We start from the raw sequence: 21,668 nt of genomic DNA, 5'->3' as shown, positions 1-21,668 counted from the left end.
GAAATACCAGCAAAATCACAGCCAGTGTGATGTGCTAGCACTGGATCACTTCATTTACAGCAAAACTCTATAGTACTATCATTGTCCCCCCTAGATGAGAGGAATGAGGGAACACATGTTACATTACTTATGGGAACTCTATTCATAACTTTGAGACTGGCTAATTCCTGGGTGATTGCCTTCCTGTATTTTTCAATAGGACACTGTTTGCATTTGGAGATGGAAATTCTTTGTTGAGAGGATTGTTCTGTAAACCACAGAAAGCTTATTATTAACCCATGGATACTTACAGTAAAATTGTATTTAGATACCTTTCTGTTACTGCAACCCAATACCTGAGATAACCTACTTCAAAAGCAGAAATGTTCCTTCTAACTCACAGTTTCAGAGGTTTTAGTTCCTGGTCAGTTGGCCACAGCTGTGATAATAAAGCACACCATGTACAGTGGCATGCTTAACACAGTGGAGGAACAAGTAGAAGAATCACAGGCCCAGTTAGTTTAGGCAGAAACAAGCCCTAACTTGAAAATAACCAAGGGCAATAGGGCTTGCGCAAGTGATATAGTGCCTCTCTAGAAAGTGTGAGGTCCTGAGTTCAGTACTTGGTAACACACACACACACACACACACACACACACACACACACACACACATATTTGGTAATATATATGTCTAATTTTATACTATGTGGATTTCAATTATTAAACAACTAACAGATCACTTTAAGTATTTGAAGAATACTTCAACAAAAAAATGAAAGATACACACATACACACATACACACTATCCCTTAAAGCAGTGATTGTGGTTAAAATATGAATGGTATAATCATAAAAGGTGCTACGTATCTATGGGAAAGGCAGAGTGGATTTGTCTATAGTAACAAGGAAGAAAGTCTATGGTAACTGAGAAGCCACATCAGATCAGAGTTTGACTTCCATTTGTGAATAATGTAACATGTGCAGCCTCATTCCTCTCATCTAAGAAGGACAAGGATAGTCCTATGTAGACTTTTGCTGTAAACGAGGTGGTCCAGTGGCTAGCATATCATAGTAGCTGTGATTTTGGTGTGATTTCTGGGATCTGTTAATCTTGCATTCCTTGGCAGAGATCCAGCTATGAGCAACGCTGACATTCTTGGCCAGCATCTACCCTGGCAGAACCCCCTGCACTCCAGAGACTGGGTATACACTCTCTTGGCGGCAATCCATGTGGGCTTTGGGGCCCCTGGCTCAGACTGCAGAGCAATCAAGGAGAACCTAACACAGCAGGAGCCACAGGCTCCTGCTCACAGCGCCAGGCTGGTGCTCCCCTCCCTGTTAAAGACTATGTGATGGCATTCTTTATAATTTATTTATGTATGTGTGTGTGTGCATGGAAGTGTGTGTACACGTGTGTGTGTGCACCAGTACTGGTGCCTAGGCTCTGTTCCATATTGGTTTTTATTCAAGGCTGGTCCCCCCACCTAAGTCTCAGCTCCACTTACAGCCTTTTACTAGTTAAGTGAAGATAAAAGTCTCACCAACTTCCGTGTGCTGGCTGACTTTGGATCACAATCCTCAGATCTCACTCTCTTGTGCAGCGAGGGTTACAGGTGTGAGCCACTGGCGCCTGGCTTGAGCAGGGAGTTCTTAAAGCGTGGCCAGTTGGGAAGGAGATGCAGAGTGAAGAGCAACCACTGGCAAAAGTTACCTGTACGTTACCTGTGTCGGCTGCACATGGTTACTGAGAGCTTCCTGCAAGGTGGGTATACTTGGATTTCCCTGGAAAAACTCCCAGGGACACTGGGGAGACAGTGGGGATGACTTGGGTTCCAGCTATCTTGGCAGCTCTTTGCCCACGTAGCTCCCCATCTTGGTGCTTAAGTGGCCTTTGGTACCTTCTCCTGAGCTCTGCTGCTAGTTAATGGCTTGCTGTCTTCTCCTGGCTGGGCTTTGTGACTCTCAGTGCTCTTTAGTTTCTAGTGCCCATTTCAGCTTCCGGGACATGATGTTGCTTTGGTCCATCTCTTTTGGGCTCTCACACAGACAATGCTGAGACTAGTTATCAGGAAGTAATCCTCACCTGCTATGACAATGGCACCCAGGGCCGTGGGAAGGGTCACAGTACTAGGGTCCCTGGGGTACTCACTCTCTCCAACACAGTGAGGTGGGGTTTGAGGCCTGGAGAGGCTTCCAGATACAGAATATTCTTTTCCACTGTATTAAGGACATACGATATCTAAGATGGTAGCTGTATGTTCCATGATGTAGTACAAGGGTTTCAAAGAGGCAGGCCAGGTATTCAATTATTCACTTTCCCTGGGGAGAAAGGTGATACAGTGGCTCTTTTTCAGTGTATGGAATTTTCCAGTTTCCAAGGGTGGTTTTGTGTAATGTATGAATTATTGGTTAGTATCTTAGCAAAGACAGGAAATATGAGGGTGGGAGGCAGGGAGGGAAGGAGGAGGGAAGGAAGGAAGGAAGGAAGGAGGAAGGAAGGAATAAGATAACACTGAGGGGAGGTTGGAGAGGATCAAAACACTACAGCAGGACTCTGAGAAGCCCTGGGCTCAGTCTAAGCCAACCTAGTCTGGGAATCAGGTCCATTTCCAACTTACGATTTTTCCACTGGTAAATTTGGAGTGACACCTACCTACCTTACAGGATAGGAGAGGAGATCAAAGGAGACACTGAAAAAGAAACCAACTGCTTAGAGTTGGAGGCATGGCTCAGGTAGTAGGGTGCCTGCCAATTAAATATCAGAGAATTTGAGTCTCATAAGAAAAAAGAGAGAGAAAAGAAAAGAAAAAAGGAGACACTGGCTGTAACTGTGGATTTATTATTATTGTTGTTATTACTGTTATTTGTAGATTCAAGCATGTATTTCTTCTCTGAAATGCTTGAGATAGTAATATTAGAATCTTTTCAGAGTTTGGAATATTTGCATTTATATAATGAGATACTTGGGGATGGGATTCCAGGCTAAACAGGAACTTCATGTATGTTTCCTATATACCATAACAATCAAACACCCCATATTCACTGCATGATGTATCCATAAAACACTTTAGAAGCTTAAAGAACTTGAATAATGTTGGTAATTAAGAGCAAGAGTAAATGGCGGGCTGGTGAGGAGGCAGTAGAAAGTGATGGCTTAATGAATTATGGGCGTTTCCAGTTGAGGTGATGAAAACATTCTTAATCTACTTATGTGGTGGATGCACCGCATGAATGTACTTACTGCCATGTAAGTGTAGAAGAGTGAGAGTCATTTTTACCTCTTACCAACTCTAATGTAAAGGTTCATTGTAAATGGTTAATCCCTATTAGCAAAAATTGAGAAATCAGGGGCTTCAACAAGGCCAGAAGGACCTGAAGGCTGTCTGAATTTTTTAAATTAATTTAATTGTAGATGTGACATACAGAGGGGTGACAGGTACAAAAGGAAGGTAATGAGTAGAATTTTTGTGGAATATTTTAGCCCCTCCATTGATTTTCTCTGACTTTCCCTACCCCCAACCCTGACTCCTACCCCTGAGTTTCCAATATATTATTTTGTGAGTCACTATTGCATTGATGGAAACAAGAGGTTTTTGTTGTTGTTAATAGGGGCGCTTTTGTTTTTTTAATATACTCTATAAAGTTATTTCTTTTTTCTTCAGTTTTGTTTTTTCCCTTCTGTTGATCCCATTGTTTTTGATTTTGGTACCTTGTGTCTTTTATAAACATTTATCTGACTTGGGGTATGGAAGGAGAATAACAAAGTGGTGAGACAAAGCAAACATTTTCTTTTATTTTTCAGCTTTTCTTTCTTCTTTTTTTTTTTTTTTGCCAGTCCTGGGTCTTAAACTCAGGGCCTGAGCACTGTCCTTGGGCTTTCCTCAAGGCTCGAGCTCTACCACTTGAGCCACAGCACCACTTGCCGGCTTTTCTATGTATGTGATACCGAGGAATTGAACCTGGGTCTTTGTGCATGCTAGGCAAGCACTCTACCACAAGGCTAAACTCCCAGTCCCAAAGCAAACATTTTCAAACGGCTAAAATGAGGCAGGCACTTGTCTTACACTTGTAATCCTAGCTACCCAGAAGGCTGAGCTATAAAGATTAAGGGTTTTAAATCAACCTAGACCAAAACTTCATCTCTCATTAACCAGAAAAAGGACAGGCTGGAGGTGTGGCTCAAGGAGTAAAGCACCGGCAAGAAAGTTGAGTGAGCATGAGACCAAAATAATGATAATGATAGCTAAAATGGTAAACTTTGTGTTTATGAGATCATTAAAACTACAATAAAAATTATCATTAAAAACTGATTGATGGGCCGGGAGTTTGGCCTAGTGGTAGAGTGCTTGCCTAGCATGCACGAAGACCCAGGTTCAATTCCTCGGTACCACATACATAGAAAAAAGCCAGAAGTGGTGCTGAGGCTCAAGTGGTAGAGCTCTAGCTTTGAGAAAGTCCAAGGACAGTGCTCAGGCCCTGAGCTCAAGCCCAGGACTGGCAAAAAAAAACCCAAAAACGGATTGGTCCATGGTTCATGCCTGTGGCTCAAGCCTACAATCCTAACTACAGGAAATTGAGATCTGGGGTTGCAGTTCAAAGCTAGCCCAGGCAGGACAGACCATGAGACTCTTATCTCCAATTATAAGAAAACTAGAAGTGGTGTAGTTGCACAAAGTGGTAGAGCCTTGAGCAAAAGTGCTCAGGATCTATGCTCAGATCCTGAGTTCAAGTCCCTCTCTCTACAAAATAATGATACATATATATACATACATGACTGAATTTCCCCTTCCATCTATTACTGAGCAGCTCAAATAAGACTAGACATGATTTTTGGTGTAAAATGTATTTGAAAGCTTCTAAAGAGAAATCAATGCAGTCAGAACACAAAGACCAAGGCCAAAGGGAGTGTCATTGCACTAGGGCAGGGGTGACATAGGATGACACTGGGAGACTTTAAGCACCAGATCTCAAGATGGTTTTCAAGCTACAGTAATAAAGTTAGGGTAGCATGACACACTGGATGAATACAAGAGAAGAGACTAGAATCCAGAAACAGTAAATGATGTGTAACCAGAATAGAATTTTTGTAAAGGACTTACACATTGGTTTTTAAAAAGTGATTTTTTTTAAATGTGTAAGAATTTCAAATAGAGACTTAATGGAAAAAAAACCAAATCATCAATAACTACATAAAAAGGTAAAGATGTAAATTAAAAGCTAAAAGAAATGCTATAATGGTTAAAACAATAATAACAAAAGTTGTTTAAGAAGTTTATAAAAAAAGTTTTAAAAACTTTATAAACACTGTTCTGTTTCATCAGCTGACTATTCAGTTTCTGGGAATGCAGTCTGTTCAACTCTTTAGAAAGCATAGGCAACTTGAAAGCTGAGTGTTCGAAGTGTTTATTCAACAACCGTGCTGTGTTGGCATGCGTGCAGCAGCTGATCTGTACAGAGTGATTCTGCTCATGCACCGAAGTCTGCACTCCAATCAAGAATGGAATGTAGAATCCTCTGTTATTAGAGACCTAGAATGGAATACTCGGTAGAGATAAAATAAATGGACTTTTACAAGCATAAAAAATGGAAAGATGAATATGGTTCTGCTATATGAAATCCAGAATAAGATAAACACTGCAAGGAGCCAAGTCAGAGTCCTAGTTATCTCTTTGGGGGCAAGAGAGTGGGAGAGATAAGAGAAGACTATGTGGTGTGGGTTCCGCTCCCTTCCTCATCCCCATGGGAGCGCATCGCTGTTCTCACTTCATGAAAATTCATGGAGCTGCATGCTTACCATTTCTGTGTCCATATTATATTTTAATAAAAATAGCTAATGTGTAAGTGAGCAAATGGCTGCTGAAATACACACACGAGACTCTTCACTCTTTTGCAAGCACTTGTTATCTCTTATTTTTTTTTTTTGATGAGAATCATCCTAACAGAGGTAAGGTGATAATCTAATTGTGGTTTTGATTTTGTTTCCTGGTGATTAGTGACGGTGAGATTTCCTTCACATATTTCTTAGAAATGATAAAAAATGTAAGCAGCAAAACTAAAAATATTTGTTAGACGGTACTGAAATTTATAACCCTTGTGTATTTGAGCTCATGATCACTGAGAGGAAAGGTGAAATATAGAACAGGTAAAGCATCTCCATGTCCTATGTCTGGTAAGGGAATAAATACCCCGAATCTGTAAAGATTTCTAACAACACAAAAAGTAACTACAACAAATAGCCTGATTAAAATGGATAAAGAACAAAGCTATCATAATCCAAACAATAGGACAGTGGATAAAAAATCTGATATATAGATGGCATAGAATGGAAATCCCAGAAATAAGTCCATACATCTACACTCATCTGATCTTTGACAGGTCTCAAGGCCACACCCTGGGGAAGGGATGGTCTTGTAAAATGACAGTGGAAGGAGTGGATATCTATATACAGAAAAAAGAAATTGGACCTTTATCTCACCTCATACACTTCATATTCAAAAATTAACTCAGAATGGATTAAATGGCTAGCTACAATGTCTGAGACTAAACTACTAGACAAAAACATGGGTGAAAAGAAAATGATGTTGGTCTGGGCAATGAGTTTGTTTAGACTGAATTCCAGAAGCTCTCAGAGGCAAGGAAACAAAAGGGGAGCCGGGCACTGGTGTCGAGCTACTCCGGAGGCTGAAGCCTGAGGATCGCAGTTCAAGCTAGCCTGGGCAGGAATGTTTGGGAGACTCTTATCTACAGTGAGCCACCAGAAGACTGGAAAGTGGTGCTGTGGATCAGAGTGGCAGAGTGCTAGCCTTGAGCAAAAGAGCTCAGGGACAGTGCTCAGGCCCTGAATTCAAGCCCCATGATTGACAGAAAAAGATAGAAGGAGGAGGAGGGGGAGAAGGAAGAGGAGGAGGAGAAGGGTGAGGAGGGGGAGGTGGAGGAGGAAGAGGAATTGCATTAAACTAAAAAATTCTGGACAGCAAAGAAAACTATAGCACAGGGAAGAAACAACCAACAGAATGGGAGAAAGTATTTACAAACAATACATTGGCCAAAGGGTTAAGATCTAAAACTTTTGAAGAATTTAGTCATCCTAAGAGCAAGAAAACAAGCAAAAGGCGACCAAGAGCCCAACATTTTTCCCCCAAAGAAGACACCAAAGGTCAGTGAAAGTGTGAAAAATTCTTAGCAGCTGTAGTCACCAGGAGACTGTAAATTAAACCCACTATGAGCTTCTACCTCACTCATCACCCAGATAGGTACTGGTGACAATGTGGAGAAAAGAAAGTGCTTGCAAACTGTGGGGAGAATAGAAACCAGCAATCATTACAGATATAAGATGGAGCTTTCTCAAAATTAAAAGCTGAGCCACTGTATGATCCAGCAATTCCACTTCTAGGTATATATCTAAAGGTAATGAAAATATTATGTCAAAGAGGTATTTGCACTCACATTTTTCTCTGCAGCGTTATTCACACTAGAAAAAAACAAAATAAAATTTATATTAAAAATAAAGATAATTTCAAAATAAGCAAAAGATGCATTGACAAATGACCAACAAGCACATGGAATGATGCTCAGAATAGACCAAGGAAAACATGAGATACTACTCCAAACCCTTCAGGATGGCCACTACCAAGACAAAAAGGGAATAATAAGTATTGACCAGGACAGGGAGAAAGTGAGCCAACACCCTGTACTTGATAGCTGTGAGGAATGATGTGGTCACTGAGATCAAGCCCCAGTAGTGGCACGCAGACAAAAAATTTATGATGGTAAATCTTACGTATATTTTACCATATTTACAAAACATAAAACCCCAGTAGTCTTGATGATCTCAATTCGTGGAAGAGATGTGGGGGGGTACCTCATATACAAAGAAAAAGTCTGCGAGATTGATGTCTCAACTAAAAATTTTCAAGCAAGATGAAGGAAAATGGCAAAATGGTAGAACATTCTTGAATTCACATGAGTAGAAAGATGCCACTTTTCAATCTTTTCATATGTTTAGAACTTACCTGATATAGTTCAGGGTGAACTGACTACTAAAAGTTTTGGATGGTGAGAGCATTTGGGATTTTAGGATTTTGCTTGGGAATGAACGATTTCCAAAGCTTTTACTTAAATGTGTATTACTAATTGGAAGTAAGATTTTAGAAGAATTGGTTGCTTGTACTCTGGGCATTTTTCCTCTATGCTACAAGAAAATTCTCTTCTTGTGTTAGAGAATCCCAAGCCTTCATGTTCTCTCCCAAGGTGGGCCTAAGTTCACTTGGTTTGGAATAGTCTGTTAGTAGTAATTTGAAATGAACATCATTGTTATCCAAAACATTACTTTAAAAGACATAAATTAGTGCAGTTTCAAAGGTCATCTCTTTAATGATATTACTTTCACCTACTGGTATTGGGCATGCTTTTTGCAGGAAGAAAGCTTTTGTTCTACTGGTAAGAGAGTGGATATTTTCATTCAATCTTGGTTCCCAGGCCCTCCTCATAGTAAGTAAAACACCGTTCATGTGCTTCTGTAGTGAATGGCTTGAACCTTTACCCCAGTGGTAACAGAATTAATGTAACTGAAGCTATTCACCTCTCAAAAAAAAGACAGAGTGCACACTAACATGTATGAAGATAAAACAATGAAGTTCCTCCACCTCCCCCTTTTATAACTGATAGAAGTCAATGTTAAACATGGTGCAGTTGTTCTCTTCGGTTTTTGTCAGAGCCCTTTGGCTGTGCTCCTGAAATCTGCGTTACTAAGAGCAGAATTCTGACTTTTATTTTTTGAGGTTTTTTTTCAATGTGTTTTGATGCTAGTCAGCTCTCCATTTCTATGACAAAAAAATGAACTAAAAGGAGAAAAGTTTTGTTCAACCCATGGTCTGTTTGCTGTTCTTGGGCTGTGGAGAGACATATGGAAAGAATATGGGTAGAGTAAAGTGGCTTGACTGCATGGTGGCTGGAAAGCAGAAAGAGAAATGGCAGGAGCTCAGTACGGCCTTTGACGGATGATCCTGTCCCCTTCCCCGCAAAGACCTAACTTCCTACCACTAGGCCCCACCTCCTTCCTAAAGGTTCCAGCGCCTCAGAGTAGCACTGTAGGTTAGGCCCAAGTTTTTAACACATAGTCCTTTGCAGGATATTTCAGATCCAAACTAAAATAAGCATCTGTTTATGAAGAATGTGAGTTTCCATTCTTTTCTGCAATGCTCTTCTATCCAAACCTAGCAGACAAAACAGTTGTTTAATTAGTGCTGTTAGAACGTTCAAAGCTAATGGAAGCCAAGGGAAGCCTTTGGATGTTTTAAATTAATTTCTTTTCCTTTCCAAATAGCTTTCCCTTCCACTCAGATGAGGGAACAGGCAGGTAGCTAATTGTTGCCATGATTGAGGTGCTAGACGGACCTGCAGCTTCTGAGATTAGATGCACAGCCTCTGAGGGTATCGGGGAGATACACAGGTGTTTAAAATGGAAAGTACTTGGTCTGAATCTAACATGTGCTGTGAAGAAAGAAAATGAGCTGAAGAAATTAAAGTCCCTGCACATCTAAACACTGTCTATCTGCTGGTTGTTGTGACCCCACCCTGCCCCCATATGTGAAGACTCAGAAAATACAGGCACAGTAGAGTTGGAGTGCAGATACTACAGGCTTTTCCATTCGGGTGTTTCTTTTATGATGGCTGTTTTTAAGCAAACAAGTCTTATTCTTTATGACTGAATTGTGCTCTGTGCTATGTATTTGGCTACATTTTCTTTATCTGAGCTGTTTCCACAGCTTGATAAGTGTGGAGATCATTGCAATAAACATGGATGTATAGGTACTTCTCTTGTATGTTTATTTACACTCCTTTAGATATATGTCCAAGAGCAGAAAGATAAGGTCATATAGGAGGTCTGTTTTTAGTGCTTTGAGAAATCCCTATACTAATTTCCACAGCAGTTGGGTTAATTTATATTCCCAACAGTGTAGGAGAGTTCATCACTTTGTAGTTTGTTTTCTAGGTGGTTGCAATTCTGACTGGGGTGAAGTTTCAGTATAGGGTGTTTTTTTTTGGGGGGGGGTTGGTCTTTTTTGCTTTTCTGTGCCAGTCCTGGGGCTTGAACTCAGGGCCTAGGCTTTGCCCATGAGCTTCTGTGCTCAAGGCTAGTGCTCTACCACTTGAGCCAGTTCCACTTATTTTTCTTCCTGGATTGACTTCAAATTACTATCCTCAGTAGCCAGGATTACAGGGGTGAGCTACCAGAACCCAGTTTTAGTGTAGTTTTTCTTTTCTTTTTTTTTTCCAGTGCTAAGGCTTGAACTCAGGGCCTGGGCACTGTCCTTGGACATTTTTTCTCAAGGCTAGTGCTCTGCCACTTGAGCCACAGCTCCACTTGCAGCTTTTTCTGTATATGTGGTTCTGGGGACTCGAACCCAGGACTTCATGAATGCTAGGCGAGCACTCTGCCAACTAGGCTACACTTTCGGCCCCTTCAATGTAGTTTTTTTCATATATTTTTATTGTAATTAATAGAAGGGTTACATGATATTTGAAGGTGCATTAATTCACATACATTGATACCCTTTCACATGTCTTGGTTTAATGTAGTTTGATTTACAGTTCTTTTGTATAAAGAAATGTTAAGCATTTCTTTAGGTTTCTGTTAGCCATGGTTACTTCTGAGAATTATATGTTCATTTGCCCTTTTATTAATTGGACTATTTATCCTTTTTGCTCTTTAAGTTTTTGAGCTCCTTTACATAAATCATTTATCCATTGAATAGCTTTTCTCATTCCATGGGCTGTCTTTTGATTTTGGTAATTATTTTCTTTGATGTAAAAAAGCTTTTCAGTTTGATACTATCCTGCTTGTCAAATCATACTCTTATTTTCTAGGCAACTGGAATCATGCTTATATCTTCAAATGTTTCCCTGACTTTCCTATCAGAGTTTTAATTTCATATCTTCAAGATTTTTGATCCATTTGGAATTGATTTTATCCAGAGTGAGAACAAGGATCTAGTTTCGGTCTTCTACTTGTACATGTGCTGAATTATAATCATTGATTTGATATGTTAAACCATCCTGGCATCTTTGGGATGAAACCAAGAAGTTGGAAGTGGCTCAAGTGATAGAGCACTAGCTTTGAGAAAGCCCAAGGGCAGTTCTTAGGCCCTGAGTTCAAGCCCTAGAACTGGCAAAAAAAAAAGTTTCATGGACTTTCCTGCTAAGGCTGGCTTCAAAACACAATTCTCAGATCTCAGCCCTCTGCAGTAGCTAGGATTATAGGTGGAGCCAGTCTATATCATTGAGAAATTTTACATCTGTTTTTAATTATGGAAATGTGTCTATAATTTTCTTGTTTGTTATGTCTCTCTCTCTGGTTTTGTTATCAAGCTAATAACTAGTTTCATAGACTGAATCTGATAGCATACTTTACCTTTCTATTTTTTCTTTGTACTGTAAGGTTTTAGTTATAATATTTCTAGGGAAATATCTTTTTCTTTTTTGTGCAGGTACTGGGGCTTGAACTCAGAGTTGGCTTTTTTTTCTCTCAAGGAGGGTTCTCTACTAAATAAGCTATAGTCTAATTGGAAATAAGATTGTAGGTCTGTTTGCTGGGCTTTTTTTTTCTTCTTCTGAAGATAGCACTCTACAACTTGAGCCACAGCTTAGCTTCTTGCTTTTTGGTAGTTAATTGCTCAGAGGATCTTTTTTGGTAGTTAATTGGGCATAGAACCTTTTACAAGCTTTCCTGCTCAGGCTGCCTTCTAACCACAATCTTCAGATTTCAGCTTCCTGAGTAGCTAGGATTACAGGTGTGAGCCACAAGTACTTGGCACTGTTCCTATGGTCTTCTGTGCCTGTCCTCAAAAGGGTCCAAAGTAGATCCTAATTGGTATGAGGAGAGGTGAAATGATAAATAAAAAGAAACCTCTGTGCTCCCACTTCAGAATTTCAAACCTGAAGCAGAAACCAACTGGGAGAAATGATTTAAAATTAGACAAGAGTGTAGAATTTTTTTTGCCAGTCCTGGGCTTGAGCTCAGGGCCTGAGCACTGTCCTTGGACTTTCTCAAGGCTAGAGCTCTACCACTTGAGCCTCAGCACCACTTTCGGCTTTTTTTTTTTCTATGTATGTGGTGCTGAGGAATTGAACCCGGGCATGCTAGGCAAGCACTCTACCACTAGGCCAAACTCCCGGCCGAAGAGTGTAGAATTTTGATACTCAAAGGCATTGATCTTTTGTTATCCATAAGTATTCCTAGAAAATTTGTAGGATCTTGCCTTTCAACCAAGGGTAAGGGGAAACTATTTGACAGAGGAAATTTAATGGAGAGTGGGGACAAAGATGAAATTGACTTCTGTTTGCGCCCTGACATAACCAGTTCATTCAATGAGGATGAATTAGGATTATGAAGACCAGGAATTGTCCCACAAAATGGTCTGGGGTGAGGAAGAAGTCCATTTGTCAATGTGTTAAGAAAAATTATTTCAAGTTTGACAATAAAGCAAAAGAGTAGTGGCAGACATGAACTTGCAGTATCATACTGGGGAATCAAAAGTCGGCCCAACAACAATAGACCATAATTATCCAGTGTCTGGGGTGAGTATTAACCTGTGTTGGGTTTTGTTCTACGCTCTCCATGTGAAGTTGCATGTGAACTCGTCAGTTTCTATGCAGAAGAGGAGAGAGGGCCACCCAAATTTCACCTGGAAAGGGTGAAAGGATCTTAATGTTCTTATATCCCATTCTGAGTGTAACTGAGAGTCCTATTCATGGGTGTAAGAAATACTAATTTAGATTCTGAGTACTGCTTATTCTGCTTTTACAAGGATGAGATAGGAAGGAGGAACAAACGAACAAACACTTTCTAGAATACTCAACCATCCTTGTTCATGATGTTTTACTCACAAAGTCTACTAGGGAAGCAAGTGTTCTTTTAAGGCTCTCTCTCTCTCTCTCTCTCTCTCTCTCTCTCTCTCTCTCTCCTTTCTCATACAACAGGAATTGTCATCAACTGTTTTTTTACTTGCACTGTTTTTTCTATAAACTATTCTCAAAATATTACAAATGCTCTATTAAATTAAAAAACTTAGTGAATTTTATATTTGTTTTCACTAATTTGTCTATTGATTTACACTGTTTTGGTTCCTTCCTTTGAAGTATGGCACACTTAGATGTCACTAGTTCTGCAGAAAAACCACAACCTCCGTTTACTCTGTTTCCTGAGGCCTGGGATAGCTTTGGATAGATCAAGTCCAGTCTTCCAGGCAGGGTGCAATGGGCAATTTTGTGCAGTTTTCTTGTGGTATCAGAAAATAAGGTTTTAAAAACATATATAAAAAGATAAGCAGCCAGGCACTAGTTCTTACAAACGATACTACTGTGGAAAGGGGTATACAGAGTGTTATAGCCCCTGCTTTTAATTTTTTTGGACTTAAATTCAAAGTGAAATTCCTGGGTCATATGATAATCCTTCTCAGAATTTTAAGAAACTGCTGAATTTTCACACGAGTAGTCAGCCCATTTTCTGTCAGTCATGCTAAAGAGTCCCAATTTCTTCACATCCTTAGCAATACATCTTATTTTCTCCTCTTTTCCTTCCTTTCTCCCTGCCCATCTCCCTCTTGTTTCCTTTATTTTCTGAAAGGAGATAGGCTTCCTTACTATGAGCCCAAATCTATCAGAGAGAAATTTTTCACGGATTTAACAGTTATCTGCATGGCACTGAAAAATCCTGTGAATTGGATATTTATTTGCTAATCCTGGAGCTTGAGCTCAGGGCCTGAGCACTGTCCTTGGACATTCTCAAGGATAGAGCTCTACCACTTAAGCCACAGAACCACTTCTGACTTTTCCTATGTATGTGGTACCGAAGAATTGAACCTGGGTCATTGTGCATGCTAGGCAAGCACTCTACCACTAGGCCAAACTCCCAGCCAAAGATGGACTTTTTTTTTCCTATGTATGTGGTACCAAGGAATAGAACAGTTCTTCATGCATACTAGGCAAGCACTCTACCACTAGGCCAAACTCCCGGCCCTTGAGTTGGATTTTTTTAACCCCAGTTTTCTCAACAAAATAATTGTTGAGCTTCAACTCTAGGTAAGTCTGGGTGTGGCAACAGGTACACAGAATTGTAGGAGATGCAGTTATGGCCTCTAATCAGAGGTTATGGTCATAGACCCTGGCTCAGTAGCCAGTGGGACTTCATACTACTTTGTATAACTAGTCTGGCTAATAGACACTCAGTAGCTTTCCCTATCCATCACCAGTTTTTGTGACCATCTTACCTCTGTATCACACTGCATTCGTGACAGATCAAAGTCTGGAAAGGGTAAAAAGAAAAGTGACATTTTTGTTTAGTTCAAGGTTACAAATACATTGAAGTGTGTGTATTTGCATCTTCTTACACACCAGCTGGTGTGTAAGATCACACAGGGCAGATGGTCGATGGGCCACCAGGCACCTTCATGTGACTGCATCTGGCCTGAGCCTTGGGATATGATGCTACCCAGCGTTGTGTCTTCAGGTTTCTTCCTCTATTAGCATATGTCATCTGTGGTTGATCCCGTAAGTCTTGCCAAGGCGTTGTTGCAAAACATGAGGCATTTTTATCTTATCTCTTGGTAGAAAAAAATCAATTCAATGCTTGTTGGAGAAACCTAATCTTTGATGAGATCCAGAAAGTGAGCCCTTCAGTTCGAGTCTTTTTATTTCCTCCAGCAGCACACAAGCCTGAGAGTGTTGTTAGCTGACATTCCCTTTGGGAAGAAGTTGAAGGTCTTTGCTTTAGAAAAAGAAAAAAAATAGGGTATCCTGGAAACCATATCCATCTTCCCCAAGCATCTCTCTGTCTCCCCAAATGAATGCCACCTGTCTATATAACACAGACATTTGTCTAGATTGCATTAAGGTGGGAAAGGGTATCAAGAAAGTTCTTTTTCCGTCATCAGAGACTTGAAATTATGTGCAAAATTTCCAATAGTGTCTGTATTTTCGTACAGAGGTCTATTAAAAAAAAGGCAAGGTCACATCAGATAGATAAGATCTTGTTTTGTTTTGCCTTACTTTAATATTAACCATTAGCTGATGTGAGGTTCAAACTACACAACTCAGGATCGTCCTGACTTTGGACAGCCAAGATTGAGACAGTACCTTTCCCAAGAGAGGCAGCCTAAGTCTTCATCAAGACCACAACCCAGTGACCGAATGGCAATACATGAGACACCCTCAGGTTACCCTCTGACCAAAGAACCAATGCCTTAAGTATTCTAAAAGGCAACTTTTCTGTTTCTGTCTATTCTTGCAATAGTGTTAAAAGTACCATGACTTTCGTCCACTCAGTTACCATTTATTAACTGCCACTTCTAAGTTTTCAAAGATAGGCTACCAATTTATTAAATGCCACTTTAAGTTTTCAAAGATAGGCTGACGGTGTTACACAGACAACATACAAAAAAGAGAAAAAGAGATGGGCTTCTGAAGCTGGTATGGGCAAGATGGAACGGGAATGTGAAGCTTATTAACTGCTCAAGCATTATATACTGGGCTATCACCTCCAGCTCCACTTCCAGAGTCCAAATTCAGCACTCAATAAACAAATACATTCAAAACAACAGCAATCTATGGGGCCAGGAGTTTGGCCTAGTGGTAGAGTGCTTGCCTAGCATGCATGAAGGCCCAGGTTCGATTCCTTGGTACCACATACATAGAAAAAAGCCAGAAATGGTGCTGAGTCTCAAGTGGTAGAGCTCTAGCCTTGAGAAAGCCCAAGGACAGTGCTCAGGCCCTGGGCTCAAGCCTAGGACTGGCAAAACAACAACAACAACAGCAATCTCCCATTCAAATAACAATGATACTGTTGAGCTGGAATTCCAAGTTCCCATTTACACCATTTACACACATGCAAAGCATACATAAGATGCAAATTCACATACATCATCCCTTATCCTCCTCCTGGAGACTGTGCATTGATAGTTTACTGCCAACTTGAGATAATTACATTAATATATTACACTGTGACTTCACTTCATTATCTGCTTCCTCTGGCAAAGATTGCACAGATCCAGTGACATTCCCCCTTCTCTTCCCTGCCATTTCCCTGCAAGGGCATTGCTCTTTTCAGCCACATACATCTTGTAAGCATTCCAGGCCTGATTTAGGGATTTTGTATGTGAAATCATTGGAAGCTATAAATGATCTCTCTTACCGTGTGCCCTTTCCACTTTTTGATGACAGTCATATGGGTCTTTCTGCTGAGTCATATGGGTCTTCATATCCCCAGTTTTTAAGGGGCCACATTTCCTACTTATGGCTTGGAGTCCTTTCACAAATGGTTACTCCTGAGAATCCATAGGCAGAGTCCCTTTTTTTCTGGATTCAGTCCATTAATATCAATCTGAGATTACCATTTTTTTTGTCAGTTATGGGACTTGAACTCTGGGCCTGGGTGCTGTCCTTAGCTTTTCAGCTCACTTCCAGTTTTCTGATGGTTAATTGGAGATAAGAGTCTCATGGACTTTAGTGCTGGTTTTGAACCTTGATCCTCAGATCTCAGCCTCCTGAGTAGCTAAGATTACAGGCATGAGCCACCAAATCGGGCTAGGGATTCTCATGTTTTAAATTGCTGTTGTTGTTGTTTTTCTAGAGAAACTTCCACCTACACCTGGTTCTCACAGGATCTTAGTTAATCAACTAGGAAATATTTGGTTTCAAGCAACAGAAAACTTATTTCTAAGCGTCTGGTCTTAGTGTATGTCAGCTGGAAGTCTCAGAATAACTCTCCCTAGGCTTACCTACTTCTTTCACTATGTTGAAGAATTGGACCTATCTTTCCAGCTTACCAAGCCCAAGTATTAGAGCTACTCCCACATCCTATCATACAACCCCATTGAAAATCTAAGCAAGAATCCTTTATACCACAGTACTCTAAGTCTGAGCACACTCCTTTCTTGTCATCTAGGGAAAAATTGTTTCCCAATGTCTCTTCCCATCAGCATTCGTCACTTGTATTTTATTGGTCAAACTGACTCACATTTCCAGAGATAATGCTGGCACACAGAATGCCATAATTGACTTAGATAAATTAAGATGGATGACCTGGTACATTGCCAGGCCCTCTCCCGAACAATGGAATTTTATTAGCAACTGGAGGAGGCATAGCTGTTTGGAGCCAACTATAGTGTTTTCCTTAGTTGCTTTCTCAAGATGTTTTCCTAAACATAGCAACATTTTTATAGATCTAGTATTCAGCTTGTGTGCCTGTATGTGTATGTGTGAATATGCTTCATTTCTACTGTCTGCCACAGCCTCTCTGTGGAAGACTAAGATAAGCAAACTTGCTTAGTTCTGGGGACTACACCAACCTTTTAGAATGCTCCATTATTTACTTACCCTCACCCTTAAAAAAAACATCAACAACAACAAGTAATAAGTTGGACATCGGGGCCTCATGCCTGTGATCCTAGCTACTCAGGAGGCTGAGATCTGAGGATCGTGGTTTGAAGCCAGCCTGAGCAGGGAAGTCCAAGAGACTTTTATCTGCAATTAACTACCAAAAAAAATCTGCAAATGGAGCTGTGGCTCAAGTGGTAGAGTGCTAGTTCTGAGCAATAATAGCTCAGAGACAGTCAGTTACCCAGGCCCTGAGGTAAAGCCCCAAGGTAGCATATATACACACAAAAATAATAATGTGCTCATTATTGCTTTTTAAAAGTAATTAGAATAAAACAATACAATTTGGAACTTATTCAATGACATTAGGAAAGACAATTGGCAGTACTGATACAATTTTAACTTAATATCTTCATGTCTATGCCAGCTACTATGTGCTATGTGCTACTATGTCTATGTGTTGCTACATTAACAAAGGTTGGCTAAGTCTATTGTCTCAAGTACATCCTCTACTGTCTCTAGTACCATGCTAAGGCTCATACCTGGAAGGAGGCAGTCTTGCCAGAGCACTCTGTCACTGGGCAGGGAACAACTAGGCCCAGGAAAGGTCAAGGAAGACTTGAGAGAGGAGACAAGATTGCACTGACCTTGAAGGATGACTCGGATTCACCATGGATAAAAAAGAAGGTCATTCCAGGCCATGGGACAAGGTCTCAAAATGAAAAACATGAAAAGCAAGGCAGGGCCTAAGCCACAAGCACCTGGGACATGGGGTGGCTGAGAAGATAGAGTGTACGAGGACAGATTCTGATAGATTTGGGTATACTGTTCTACTCCATTTGTTCTTCTATAACAAAAACTAAGACGTGAGACTAAGTAATATATTTTTAAACTGATTTCCTCTTCTTTTCTTCTTTCTTTCTTTCTGTCTTTCTTTCTTTCTTTCTTTCTTGCTTGCTTGCTTGCTTGCTTGCTTGCTTTTGTTCTGTCACTGGGTTTGAACTCAAGGCCTTGTGTTCTCATTTGTCTGGAGCTCTGCCATTTTAGCAACACTTCCACTTTCAGCCTTTTGGAGGTTATATATAAGAATCTCACTACCCAGGTCGTCTTTGAACTTCCATCCTCGGATCTCAACCTCTTAAGTAGCTAGGATTCCAGGTAGGAACCACCAGTGTCCAGCTTCTAGATACCAGAAAGTCCAATGCCAAAGAACCTTTCAGTGTCCTCACATGGTGGAAGGCAGAAGATTAACTGGGATGAACACTGTGCCGTCGCCTGGTAGCAGAAAAATAACTACTAACTCTGCCTTTGTGTAACAGTATTACTAATCTACTCATAGAAACACAAAACCTCCCCAAAGCCCCTTCCCAATCCTGAGATCTGAGAGATTAAATTTTTATCTGAGTTTTGCAGAAACAAAAACATTTAAAGCAATGCATAGGTCAAATCAGAACTTTAAATCATAAAGAATCTTGAGAACGGAAAAGCCAAAGTCAGACCCAGTTATTATGTTTATTCTTCTTTCACAAACAGGTCAAGATGGATTATGTTTTCATGACTTCCTGGGGTCTGAAGACTTTACACTGTCCAGCCCATACTGTATTGTGGTAAACACAGCTCTGCTTACTAGACCATAGTAGCAAACTGAAACCAGTCTATACTCTTTGCATCTGAGAAATAATTTGGTTTCCTTGATTAATATAAAAAGGATGTAAAAAAACTTAACAGTAAAACTATTAGCCAATCTATCAAGTTCTAAGACAGTCATGCAGAAAATAAATAAATTGTGGTCCTTTATTACAGTTCAAAGCTAGCCTGGGCAGGAAAGTCATGCTAAAACTACATAGACATAAAAATCTATAATGGGCTATATACTCTATAGACATAATGTTTTATTACATAGATTAATATCTTTGTATCTATGACATACAAACCCACAGCTTAATTTCAATTATGTTTTAAAACCTAAGTGCCAGTGATTGTATATAGATTCCCTTCTTGAATACTTATTTGTTAAACATGACATTTGCGATGTCAGTGTTAATGTCAATGTTAATAAATTCTTTAATAAAAAAAGGAAATGGAAAAAAAAGCCGTAAGTGAAGCTGTGACTCAAGTGGTAGAGCACTAAACTGGAGTACAAAAGTCCAGGGACAGTGCCCAGACCCTGAGTTTGAGTCCCCCCAAATCAACACACACACACACACACACACACACACACACACACATACACAATTCTGACCCTTTGTAAGTGGCACATCCTGAACTCTGTTGAAGATGAATTGGTAAGAGGCTTTGTGTCTATTTTTAGGCAAATAATATAAAAACAGACAAAGTGGGCTGAAATGTAGTTCAGTGGAAAAGTGCTTGCCTAGTAAGCAAGTGGTTCTGGTTTTGATCCCAAGTACCAAAAGAGAAAAGCAAAAAAGAAAGAAAGAAAGAAAGAAAGAAAGAAAGAAAGAAAGAAAGAAAGAAAGAAAGAGAGAGAGAGAGAAAGGAAGGGAGGAAAGAAGAAAGAGAGGGAAGGAAGGAAGGAAGGAAGGAAGGAAGGAAGGAAGGAAGGAAGGAAGGAAAAGAGAAATGTGTCAAGAAGGTAGCAATCCTTACAAGATTAGTTGTAGAAATATAAATATGTTCTAGAAAATGGAAAGTCATTTCATTTACCTCTGTGATCTCATGAAATTGTGAATGTTTGAGCTTCAAGAACTCCATGAAGCTGCCCTTTAAAAAGTGAAAAAGAATCCAAAGATTCCACAGAATAGGAGCAGTCCAGGTGGGAATGGACAACTTCCATGTTCACGTGAAAACAGTCAGCTGACTCTATAAGGGAGAACTCCCTGCAAGTGGGGTACAGGCATTGTCAAGCAAGGAGAACTAAGAGTTCTTGTATTCCTTTTCTGCATGTCCACTTGGATTCCACCCTAAGAGCAGGATTCATCTAGCGTTACCCAAGGAATCAATGAGATGCTTAAAGCTCCAGACTTTACTCTTTGCTTAGCAACTCTGAGGCCCTCAGTTGAAACTCCCGTACCACACAAAAAACTAGCAGTTTAACTCAGTGGAAATAAAATCACCTTAAAAAATAAAGTTAGATATTCTACCTCGGAGCATAAGAGACAATTAAAAATCTCCTTTATGCTGGTCTATGAATTAACTAAATGTTGGACATTTGGCCCCTGAAGTGTGTATGTGTTCCTGGATCTGTAACCTTCCCTGCTGTGGTCATTTTATAGTCACCTGGAGCTCTAGAAACACAGGATTCACTGATGAGCATCTGATGGTGAAAGACAAACCTCCCTTCAGACAGGCAATGGCTTCTTCTCACCATTTTGAAGTGAACAGAGAAAACCTACAGACCATCCACCAGGCCTCCAGAGACATGACCATACCTGGGACTTGGGAATGTCTTACCTATGTTTACCTTTCTCATTCTCTGCCCCCTATTTAACTTGAGGCCAATGTCTGTACCCCCTGAAAACCTTGTACAGCTGAAGATGTACTAAAGGGCTGTCTTTCTATGGTGCCCTGTAATAAATCTCCTTGCTCTGCTCTTCATTATGCCTTTTCATTTGGTATACAGGGACAAACAGCTAGTTCTGGGAAGTGAGACTCCTGGACTTTGGGCATAGGTTGTTTAAAAACCCAGTTTCAGTATCTCATACCTAAAATATATCAGACTTTAGCATAGAATCATTTAGAATGCAAGACACAATCTTTGTTCTGACTCTCTACAGTCCTTGAGTCCCCAAAAAGCACATTGTACCAGGAACAAGGAACATATAGTCCCAGCCTACTTCAAGTATAATTTACCTCCTTTAACTGGGATCATAACTGACATTTGGCTACTTTTAGCCCTCACCAGAAATGCTATAAGCCAATTTTCATAGAGAATTCTCCATATTCAAAGTAAACAACAACAAATAAACAAAAACAGAAAGCAAGCAACCAATCAAAACAAAACAATGCCTGCAACAACCCCAAAGGGTAGCATCTTCCAGTCAGATCTACCCAGATCCCCTCATTCCTTGGTTCAGATCATGGAACCAACTTCGAATTGGGACTGAACAGTGCTGGTGGGTGTTTGGATCACATAGCAGTTAGAAGGTCACAAAAAGGGTATCTTTTGCTGGTGAATTTCTTGTCTTGCAGACCAGAGTGCCTGTGATTGCAACATGGCTCTTGGAAGCAAGGAAATAAAACTGATGGAATTCGGCAAATGATCCCATCTTGGACACTATTTCCCCCTTGAGGCATGGGGTGCAGGAAGGAAGGGTGGAGAGTATGGAAAGGGGGATGGGATGAAGGGGAGGGTGG

General features: G+C 40.3%; 1 long non-coding RNA gene across 1 annotated transcript; it reads left to right on the top strand.

Annotated features, from left to right (window-relative positions):
* Positions 1-1,283: 1,283 nt before the first annotated feature.
* Positions 1,284-20,888, top strand: LOC150048419 (uncharacterized). Its single transcript, XR_016539253.1, has 3 exons — positions 1,284-1,743; positions 18,888-18,961; positions 20,588-20,888. It is a non-coding gene; the product is annotated as an uncharacterized LOC150048419 (long non-coding RNA).
* The last annotated feature ends 780 nt before the right edge of the window (positions 20,889-21,668 follow it).

The sequence above is a fragment of the Megascapheus bottae genome, chromosome 22, assembly GCF_031878675.1.
Source record: "Megascapheus bottae isolate mThoBot1 chromosome 22, mThoBot2.hap1, whole genome shotgun sequence".
Taxonomy (NCBI): domain Eukaryota; kingdom Metazoa; phylum Chordata; class Mammalia; order Rodentia; family Geomyidae; genus Megascapheus; species Megascapheus bottae.
The sequence above is the reverse complement of the archived record's forward strand: the minus strand, read 5'-3'. Positions and strand labels throughout refer to the sequence as shown.